At 40.3% G+C, this 10,913-nt stretch overlaps 2 pseudogenes; one reads left to right on the top strand and one right to left on the bottom strand.

Annotated features, from left to right (window-relative positions):
- The first annotated feature begins 680 nt into the window (after positions 1 to 680).
- LOC139823696 (uncharacterized) lies at positions 681 to 4,667 on the top strand (annotated as a pseudogene).
- A 2,297-nt stretch (positions 4,668 to 6,964) lies between these two features.
- On the bottom strand, positions 6,965 to 10,271 carry LOC139823703 (uncharacterized; annotated as a pseudogene).
- Between the last annotated feature and the right edge of the window lie 642 nt (positions 10,272 to 10,913).

Below are 10,913 nucleotides of genomic sequence, written 5' to 3' on the forward strand. Positions count from 1 at the left end.
CTCAGTTAATAAGAATGTTCGTTCGATAAATACTGTTACAAGGAGATAGATGTTTTTGCCATTTTTCTCGAGAAATAGAAATAGAGGTAATAATGGTAATAAGAGAATTAGAGAATAGATGTGTAAAGTGTAATAAAGAAGTAGAGAATGATGAAGGAAAAAGAGATAGAAAAATGCCGCTTGGTAGCAAGTCGGCGATGTGCGCGTGCAAGTCCGATCGTGAACGGCGAGAGTCATTTCTTTTGGCGCGCGGAATTTTTGGCGCGCGGAAGTCCGATCGTAGACGGCGAGAGTCATTGTTTTTGGCGCGCAGAACTTGTTGCTGGGCGCGCACAAACACATAATCGATTTCGACTAACAACATGGCATCGATGCTAGATGGCTAGATTACGATACATGTAAATGTATGCGTATGCTAGATGGCTAGATTGCGATACATGTATATGTATGTGTATGCGTATGTATAAAAACTCTATATGACTCTATATGAGTTTATTTTTTTTGAAATCGATATGTATCGGGTCGGTAATTGAGCATGACTTGCTGTGCGGTGTAGCTTGATTACTGTTTAGGGAAGCCGCGTAAATTTGTAAGGGCCCCGTGCGTGTGCGTGATCAACCCGAGCTCCCATAGATCTTTTCAGCAGTGCTGGGGATCGCAACGGACAGTGATGTGCGCGTGCGGATAGCCCTGCAGAGGCGCGTGGTTTTCTCGCTTTGGGGTTATTGTGAATTGCAGTGCGTTCTATATAGCCTCATAAGCATTAAATTTTTATCGCTGAAAGAGATCTAGTGATAGAAATTGTAAATTATTATTTGTCAATACGAATGTTGGTTTATCTTGTCAAAAGAGGAATGCTAATGTTCAATTGATATTTAAATCCCGATATAGATGGAAGAAGAAGGCCAAGATGCGCTGGTCGACTACGACAGCAATAGCAGCTTTATCACGGTAATAGATAGAGAAGCAAAAAATAAAAACGAGGAGACAGTAAGAAAAGATAGAGGTAAGAGAGTATTTTTTTTGAAAATAAAGTAGTCCAGAAGAATAATATATATATGCATTCAGAGAAAATAAAAATAGTAATTTCAAAATTCCGTATAGAAGCAAAAGATAAAAAGGAGATGGAAAGAAGAGGTGCAATCCCGAAAAAGAACTTGCCTAAAGTCAGAGAGAATATAGATGTGACCAAAGCATGGGAAGAGAACCGTCCAGTACTGCCAATTGGAACCAAAATATTATATGAAAAGCAAGAAAAATTGGTCGCGAAAATGGACAATTCGATGCAAATGCTGGATAAAATAATGACGAAGGCCACCGAGATGATGGAGAATATGGTGGAAGTCTCCCGTTTAAACTTAGAGAAAGAAAAAGTTAAACTTAGACGTTTAGAGGTAAGCAATAAAGATACCCAAAGTTCAGTAGAAAACAGTAAACAAACGGTTAAAGAACTAGAGGTAGAGTCTAAAAAGAGAAAATTAAATGAAATAACAGTCTGTTCAGCCGAAAAAGATAGGAGTTTAGAGACAATGAAAAGAGCTATAGAATTGGAATTGAACAGTCAAAGGTTGCATATTAGAAGAGAATATAAGCTGACGCAAAGATCCAACTTTGATCTTTGGATGGATTATTTAAAATCTGAGTTAATGAATAACTAGTTGTTAGACGTAATAGATTCAAACATTGAAAGTCCAGAAAATCTCTCCGAACTAATAGTTGCTAAGAGAAAAAGTCTAGTTAGAGATATAATAATCAATCATTTAGATGAAAACTATCATAAAAGGATTCTACATGAAAAAGATCCGAAAGAAATTTTGAAGAAATTGAGAGGATATAAAAAGAGTGAAGTAAACGTTACTCATGCATCGGTACGAGCTAAACTCTATCAAATTAAAATGAGAAAAGACGAAAAAGTAAGTGATTTTTGTGAACGCTTCGATTCAATAATTAGAGAATATGAATCATGTGAAGATGCGGTACCCCTCGCAGAACAAGAGATTAGATCTGCACTTTATCAGGCTGTGTCAATTAATGTACCAGAGCTGAGGAATGTAGATTTAATTAGAAGACAAACTAATCTTAAAGAAATGAACATAGATGAAATAAAGTCTTTTATGATGCAGTTAGAAGCAGAGACTAAAAACGAGAAAAGAGAAAAATTAGAGAAACCCGAAGTCAGGGTACAGAGGGCTGCTGCAGAAGAGAACATGAAACAAGTGAAATGCTACAGATGCAACCGAATGGGTCATATGGCGAAGGACTGTCCACTAATAGAATTTGGTGCCTGGTTTTGTTACTACTGCCAGGAGATACGAGGTCACAAGGGTGATAATTGTCCGAGTACCGAAGCTCAGGCGAACAGAGCTAGAGGAAAAAGGTATTTAAATAAAACTGTTAATAAAAACATAAAGAAAAAGGGTAGATTTGTGCAAAAAGGCACAAAAAGAGTAGATAACAAAAGGAAAATAACCAAGATACAACCAGCTGAGAAACCTATATCAACGAAAACAGCAAATGAAGGAGAATCAGAAGAAGGTAAATAATACATGGTTAAATTAATAGAAGATAGAGATAGTTCAAAAGAGGTAGTCAATTTTACTGCAGATTCGGGTGCTACGGATCATATTGTGAATAAGAATTTTATTCTGTCAAAGTTTGAAAAATGTAAAGATAGAGTTATTAAATGCGCGAATAAAAATGAGCTTGCAAACATTTCAATAGATGGTAAAGGAGATCTTACGCTAATAACGAATGAAAAAGAAAAGAGAGTCATTAAATTAACAAATGTAATTGCAGCAAAGAAAGTATCCAAAAATTTACTATATCTAAGAAAGTTGGCTGATGCAGGGTTCAGTATTTATTTAGATGATAAAGTGTTTAAAGTTTACAATAAACTGACAAATAAAATAGTTTTTAAAGAAATTTACAGATGTAGAGCAAAAATTGTTCCACATAGTGAGCTTCCTGAACAATCGCAAGCAAACATTCAGACCAATGAATTATCAATTTCGGAGGGAGAGTGAGATGAGAGAGATAATGTTGGCTCTGCGATTGGGAGGGAGAATGAAGGAGAGCTTACAAATGTGAACAAAAACGAAAATATAGAACACAACAATGCTGAACTCGAGCAAGTCATTAAGTTGGAGGATATACAGACAATAGAGAATATAGAAGAAATGTGTGAAAACTCAGTAATTGAAAAAGTAAAGAAACTAGAGAAAATAAATGAGGCGATGTTAAGGCATGTTAGATTAGGTCATGCATCGTTAAACTATCTAAAACAATTACAAAAACTAGAAAAGAGATTAGAGAATGTAAAGTTTGATAACTCCATATTAGAGTGTGAAGTATGTATAATGGCAAAGATGGCAAAACTGCCGTTTAAAGAAAACAGAAACAGAGCACAGAGACCACTACAGGTAATACATACGGACATCATGGGTCCAATAAAACCTACATCCTATCCAGGACAAAAGAGGTTTATAATCACTTTTATAGATGACTATTCTAGATTAGCAAAAGCCTACTCTCTGAAGAGAAAAGATGAATCGGGAGAGGCTCTAGAGAAATATCTTATATCCGCCAGAAATCTACTAGGAAAAGAAGAAAAGCTATGCTATGCAAAGTCAGATCAAGACAAGGAATTTACGGGAGGTGCTTTTAAAGAGGTATTAAAAAGAGAAAAGATAAAAGCCATATTTGCATCACCGTACACTCCAGAACACAATGAAGTTGCAGAAAGGTTCAACAGAACGTTGAAAGAGAAAGTAAGAACATATATCGACTCGGGATTACTAAAGAGTATGTGGGAGTTGGCAGTTGACGCTGCTGTGCATGCGTACAACAGATCTCCACATAAGACTTTAGAGTACGAGATCCCGTTGAAGAAGTTTTCATCAGAAACAAGTTGTCATTTTGAACAAATAAAGAAATTCGGATGCATTGGATATACAAGAGTACCAAAGCCTACGTCGAAATTCGACAAGACAGCTATTGGTGTGTTGGTGGGATATACTGACACTGGATATATACTATATACTCTGGTATCCAAGCACGAGAAAATTTATAGAGTCATGACAACAGAGCAGCAAGAAACTGCACTAAGAAGGATAGAAGTCACAAACTTAAAATGTTTGATGACGAAGAGGAAATAAAGAAAAACTTAGAAGAAAAAGAAGAAACTGGAAACAGAAAACATATGGATGACACTCATGGAGATTTTATCAAGCAGTGTGTTGATTAAGGGAAGGTAAAAGTCGAATGGATTAAGACCAAAGAGAATTTGGCAGACATTATGACAAAACCTTTACCTCTAGAAGCATTTGTGTATCTGAGAGATAAAATAATGAATATAGAGTTTAAACAAACTTAGAGATTAATTTTAGTCGATAACTAATTCTTGTTATGTTTCAGATAAAGAGGAAACTTAGAGAGGACCCGTGGATCGCTCGCACAAAGGGAGGGAGTGTTGGGAGAAGACTTTGAACGAGCAATAAGTTCCCGCCCTTCTAGAGGGCAGCTCCCGGTTGGCGGCGCGACTCGGCGCGCCACGCGTGCGTGCGGGCATCAGTGGTGCTCACAAGAGCCTCGATCACCGTCGTGTTCAGACGTGTTGGTTACGGTTTAAGTTACAGAGTGTGATATACTTATATATAATAAAGACAGTATTCAGAGTGTACTGTTTGAAATCAACGTGTAAATAGAAAGAGAGAGAGATTGTATAAGTGCGGCAACCAAGCGTTCGTATAGTGGTAGGTCGGTACGTTTGGATATGTATGCGAAAAATAGATCCGACCGCGTAGTAACCCAGGCGCTCGAGAACGGTCGAGCGCGGGCTTCCCGCGCGCTTGCGTAAGGATATCGGGAGGGGCGTGCAGCCCGGGCGAGCGAGCCATTCGTTTCCCAGATCTCGTGCACGATGCTTCGTGCACTGTTGCTAAGTTCGATAGAATTGCGTCATACTTTTATTCTCGAGTCATTAAGTTGTGAATTATCTCTACGTGTTTCGTATTGTAATTAATTACTTTAAATATTTTACTCAACGAGATATTCGTTACTCTGCGATCGTCACCGAGAGGAATCCAGGGATATCCGTCCCGGCGAGCCATGCCGGCACATGGAACAAAGGAAGGAAGCCATTTGCTGCAACGTACGAGAGAGTCTTGTCTACAGGAATCACGAGCCCTTTCGAAGTCATGAATATACGAAAGAGAGAAGGATTGAGCCTTTTATGTATATATATTCATTGTGTGAACATTCGAGGAGATGTTATCGTCTATGAAAGGTAACCTGTTTAAATATACTTTAGTGGAAACGTTAGACTTTCGTCTACCGTTACAGAGAGGGAACGTTAGACATTCGTCTACCGTTACGAGAGAGATCATCAATCCTCTCAGAGATCACGAGAGCAAGTAAGAGGAAAGCTTCCTCACTTTTTTTGAACAGGACGGTAAAAAAGTTATCTCGAGTCTTATTATTATACTGAGCTCAGTCTAAAGTAAAATCATTAATTGTGCGGTTGCAACCATTTTCGTGATAAGTAAAAGAAAGACATTATTTCTTATTTGTACGATTGTTCCTTTATCATTAATCAGACAATGTTCTTATTGTTCATTATGTTACTTTGCGAACATTCTTTACACTTACTCGTAAGAAGTATTAAATGAAACTGCGTTTCTTGCGAAACATAAAAATCGTCTCTTGCGTGATTATCAAACTACTGATTATTCATTTCCGTGCGTTTCTATAAGAATTGTTTCTCCTTGATTTAATAATTGTTCTACTAAGTATTTTGCGACTTGTTTCTCATTGATTTGATGATTATTCTCATAAGTATTCTGCGAATTATTTCTCATGGACTTGATAATTATTCTACTAAGTATTTTGTGAATTCTGACTGATCAAATATTTCGTTTATGCTAATATGAATTAATGTGTCGATCCAAACGATAAGGCCTATGAATAATATATATTGAGAAATGCTTATACTTTATCCTTTTTGTATTGAATACATGATTTTGTTGAAAGAGAATTCTTTGTTCTAGAGCAAATTTTGATATATGATAAATTGTAAAAGGCTAATGAAAATTAATTGATATTCAGAACTCAAAGATTGATACATTAATTCAATAACTATTTCAATTATGTTTGAACTGAACTTATATTCTGATTGATTTGATTTATTTGTTGAACAGTCCTCTCCTGAAATTACATGCTCCCTTTTATTTTGACTACGTCAATAGAAACTCTGAGATTACGTACTATAAATATTTCCTTTATGATTAACCTGATTCTATATCGAGGAAAAGCATCAGTGAATTCAACTTTTATTTCGTCATCAATACCAGGAAAGGACTGTACTATAATAATTATTGATTTGTTTCCTTTGCGTATTTTGTGCATTTGTTGTATATTCATTATATGTTATATAATCTATGTAATAACCTGTTCGCGAATACTGGGAAGGTTTTCGGGCAGTTTCCCTTCTCCTATGCAACGAATGTTGGTATTCTTTGTCTAGTTCTGCCCATTCGAGTCATTTCACAATACTTAAATTTATTAAATGCAATCTCTCTCTCAATAAACGAATTCTTATTATTTGTTCCTTCCTCATCTAATTCTAGAGTTCAGGCTTGTGCGCGAGCTTGTGCAAACAGTGTACAAAGACCAAGATTGTTGTGTTCCCTGCTCATCTCACCACATTTCAAGTCGTCCCTGATTATATTTCCAATAGTTTCGAAAGCTATTTGTTGTTCGGTTGTCCAAATAAATTTTTCCCCCTTTCTTAATAATTTTGTTAACGGTTTTGCGATTTTAGAAAAATTGTCGATTTCGATAGTATCCAGCGAGTCCAAGGAAAGTTTGGACATCCTTTGCTCGTTTAGAAGTTTTATAACTTATTACTGCTTGTATGTTGTCAGGGTCTGACAGGCTGGTAGTATTCCGTTTTCCGAAATAATATGCCCTAAATATAATACTTCTTTGCGCACTTATCCGGTTGAAGTTTGAAACGATATTTTCGTAATCTTTGTAGTACTTCAATGAGGTGTCTGTTGTGTTTGGCCAAGGTCGCTCCGTAGATTATGATATCGTCGAGGTAAACAAGACATTTGATACCTTCTAGCCCCATTAGTGCTGCTAATATAGCTCGTTGAAAGGTTCTTGGCGCGTTTTTTAACCCGAAAGGCATTCGGTTAAACTCGTAGTGTTCATTTGGCGTGGAAAAGGCTGTCTTCCTTTTATCTTCCTCTTGCATCGGTATCTGATGGTACCCGGATGCGAGATTTAATGTTGTAAAATATTTTGCCTTTCCTAGTTTATCATGTATTTCTGCGATATTTGGCAATGGAAATGAGTCTCCTATTGTAAGGAAGTTGAGCTTGCGGAAGTCTATAACGATTCGAAGTTTTACTTTTCCTGAAGCGTCAGGTTTTTTTGGTACTACTAGTATTGGGGAATTCCACGGACTCGTGCTAGGGCGGATAATTCCATCCTCTAGCATCTTGTTAATTTGTCGGTTTATTTCTTCCTTATGTTTCTCCGGCAAGCGATAAGGCCGGACGTTCACCGGCGCGCTATCGGTACGCGTCGGGATCTCATGTTTCACCGCGGGGATGCACGTTAGTTTGTCGTTCTCTAAATGAAATATGTCACAGAAATCATCGCATATCTGCTCTAACGTTTTTCTTTCCTCGTTATTTAGATGCTCCGTTCTTAGTTTACTGCGTACTTTTTCGCGTCTCTCCGTGATGGATTCGCGCTCTTCTGTCGGCTGTAACGTGAGTATATCGGCCGTGTCGGTTGCCGATGCCTCTTCTAGAGTTACGTGCAGCGTGATAATTTCGACGGGCTTTTCCGTAATATTTACTATGCTTATTGGGCAGATAAAATCTATCGGTTTTACCATGCAATTACCGATAAATACTCCCGGAAGTACCTCTTCGCCCCTTACGATACCTACTTTATTTGTATTGGTTATCGCGGATATTATTGTTTCGCTACGCGGTGGTAAGGTAAACTTTCGGTACGGCTGTAATTTAAATGTCGCGGTACCGATTTTTTATCGATTTTCAGCGTGATTGGGTACGGCTTGATGTTTCTTCAGGAAATCTATTCCCAGGATGCCCTCGTAGTCCATCGGGAAATCGTCTCGTACTACGTACATTGTATGCCGTATTATTTCTTTGCCTATTAGTATTGATGCTTGTATTTTCCCGAGGGTGTAGATTTGATGTCCGGTTACGCCGGTCAGTGCTATCTTCTTTTCTCGTATTTTGGTCTCGTCCTTTAATTTTCCTACCTTAATGAAGGTGACGGCGGCCCCGGAGTCAAGCAAGAAATTCAGTTTTCCATTAGTTGCTTCTCGCATTGGGAGAATGAAAAGGTCTAGATTAGAATTCTTATCTGCTTTACCTGTCACATGAGCTACTCGGTATTCGCGCGCGCGTCGCGTCTTATGCTTTCTTCGTCTCTCTTGTTTGTCGCTACCGCTGCTGCGGCTGCTGCTACTGCTGTCGCTACATGACGTTTCCTCGTCTAATTCCCGTGCCTTATTTCCTTGGCTCTTTTCGGTCGTATTTACTTGTTTCCTTTCCCGCGGATTATATTTAGAGGGGTGAGCTCGTTTTTTCTCGGGTCGTCCGTTTAAGCGTCCAGCAGTCCTCTCTTTGGTGCCCTTCTTTCTTGCAGTGTGAGCAATATTTTTCAACGGTGTTTATTTCGCTGGGCTTTTCGGCTCTCGGGAGAGAATATCTAGTGGCGTATCGGCTAGTACGGCATTCTTGTCCGATGTGACCTAGCTTTCCGCATTTATGGCATTTAATTCCGACACTTCGAGCTTATCGGGTTTGCTCTTGGCTATTTTTACTTCGGTCTGTGTTATAGGTCGCGCGCTGAGAGGGTCCTTTTAATTTTTCCTCGGACGTAGCGCCTAAAATTGCCGCGGTGAGGTTAGCGTAATTTCGTGATCGCACGATAGTTTGAATGTCTTCTCGAAGTCCTAGAAGGAAATTTTCTAACGCTAGTTTCTGTATTGTGTCTAAGATTGCTTTTCGTTGCTCTGAGGAATGTCCACGGCCTTCAATCATAGATTGGTATAGTTCCATTGATAATTTGTCTACCCGGAGTCCGTAGTCTCTCGCGCTTTCGCCTGGCTTCTGCCGGAGCATATTAAATTCTTGCTGAATGTGCGTGGTGCTACGTTTTGCCAAGTAACACATTTCTATTTCCTGTTTCAATTGCGCGAAAGAGTGTATGTCTCGCGTTTGGAAATTGTACATGGCTTTTCCCGTTAGTTTTGTGCAGAGTATAGCCTTTAACAACGATTTTTCATCAGCAGGATTAATTTCGTTCATCGCATAAGTGCTTGCGTTTAAGAATTTTTAAACTTGACTGCGCGAAGTTCCGTCGATTTCCGGAATTATGTCGCGGGCTTCTTTTAATTTAATGTACGTATTTACTGGACCGTGTTGGTTTCTAACGTCTTCCAACGTTCGTCCGTAAGTTACATCGAGTGGACCGTTACTGAAGTCACGTCGGACTCTGTTGTCTTCGCGTTCGTAATTCGTGGTCTCTAATCTCTGCAAGCGATTTTGTATTGCGCGTATCTCGTCTAATAGTTCGCCGAGAATGGAGTCTTGCGTGCCCGGGCATGTTCGCGCGGGCTCCGGGTTCACGAGCGTCCGGTGGGCTCCCGTCCTCAGGCGGTTTATCTCTGCGTCCACCTGTTCTGGCGTTATCGGCGGGTCGTTGACGCCCTCGCGGGACGTGCTCGCGTATGCCGCTTCTCCCCACTGGTTCATTCTTTCGCCCAGGGGCGTATAATTCTCTCCGTTTGGATCGAACACGTCGCTATCATACGACGTCAATAAAAATTCTTCTCTCTCGGAGTGATCGGTCGGTATACTGGAACGTGCGTCACTTGTTGTGGGGTCCAGTCGCAGTACGTCACTGTCGTTTTCGCTATTATTCGCGTTATTCCTTTCGTTAGCGGCGGTATCGCGAGGTCCGTGATTATTTCTGAGTAAAAGACTGTTGTCTAAGAAAGCGAATTCTTGCTCTAGCACGATGTTGGGGTCTAATACCGGCGGGTTGTCATTCGAATATTCTAGACTACGTCGCACGCTTTCTGCGATGTCGCGAACGGCTACTTCCACGATACGAACAGGGCCTATTGGGCTGACTCGCGTTGTCCTTCGCGCGGGCGCACTCTCGGCCCTATGTAACCACGACGGATTTCGGGCAGAGCATTCTCGCGATTCACTATCCGACATCTAAGAATCACGGGCTCGATTTTCGCTCGGCAGGACGTGTCGCTGTCCTCTAACAATTACCGCTTTATTTCGTCTTACAGTTAGACATGTTACAATTATTTTCGACTTACATTGATAGTCGCATGTTGTTTGCTACTGCGCTGGTCATTGACCGTTGCTGCGTGGCTTGGCCGCGGGGCTGGCGAGCCTTCGTTGTGGTAGGTCGCGCCTTCTCCGGTGTCGCTGAGCCGCTACCGGGCGCTTTCTTCTGCTGGGGCGGGCTGCTACTGGGGCTTCCTTCTTCTGGAGCGAGCTGCTACCGGGTGCTTCCTTCCTCTGGATCGGGCTGCTACCGGGTGCTTCCGTCAGGGCTGGTTTTCACCACTTTCACTGTTTCGCTCTTTGATTTTAGGCGAACACTCGCGGCGAGAACACTCGCGGGGAAACGTTCTCCGATTTTCCGAAATCCCACCGCTGCCACCAGTTGTTGTGCCTCAAGGATGGGATGTGCCGGCACAAGGTTCTTTTAGGACTTCGGGTCGGAGAACAAATAAATCGCTATGTATAAATGAGTAAAATATATTTCCCTTTTACAAATTTAATGCGGTTTCCTCTCTGCTGATCCCGGTACTCGTGTAACAGAAAATACTTTCGTGTAGGACG

This window comes from Temnothorax longispinosus, unplaced genomic scaffold (assembly GCF_030848805.1).
Source record: "Temnothorax longispinosus isolate EJ_2023e unplaced genomic scaffold, Tlon_JGU_v1 HiC_scaffold_16, whole genome shotgun sequence".
Classification (NCBI taxonomy): domain Eukaryota; kingdom Metazoa; phylum Arthropoda; class Insecta; order Hymenoptera; family Formicidae; genus Temnothorax; species Temnothorax longispinosus.